This window comes from Galeopterus variegatus, unplaced genomic scaffold, assembly GCF_000696425.1.
Source record: "Galeopterus variegatus unplaced genomic scaffold, G_variegatus-3.0.2 Scaffold968, whole genome shotgun sequence".
In the NCBI taxonomy this organism is placed as follows: domain Eukaryota; kingdom Metazoa; phylum Chordata; class Mammalia; order Dermoptera; family Cynocephalidae; genus Galeopterus; species Galeopterus variegatus.
In genome coordinates, this window is record NW_007727079.1 from 483,545 (window position 1) to 483,761 (window position 217).

Consider the following 217-nt stretch of genomic DNA (forward strand, 5'->3'; position numbering starts at 1 on the left):
TTAAAAGATTATAGGGATTAGGGACGGTGGCATGGAGATCAGCCACGCGTTTGTTTACCTCTCAGAGATCTTGGACTGGCCGATAGTCATTAGTCCCAGGTTTCCGAACTGGCAGCAAGGGCGTGTTCCACGCTGATTGGCACTTCCGTAGGATTCCCAGCTGGAGTAAGCGGGCAATGTGGGGCCGAATGCCTTCATGTGCTTCTCGGGACATCGG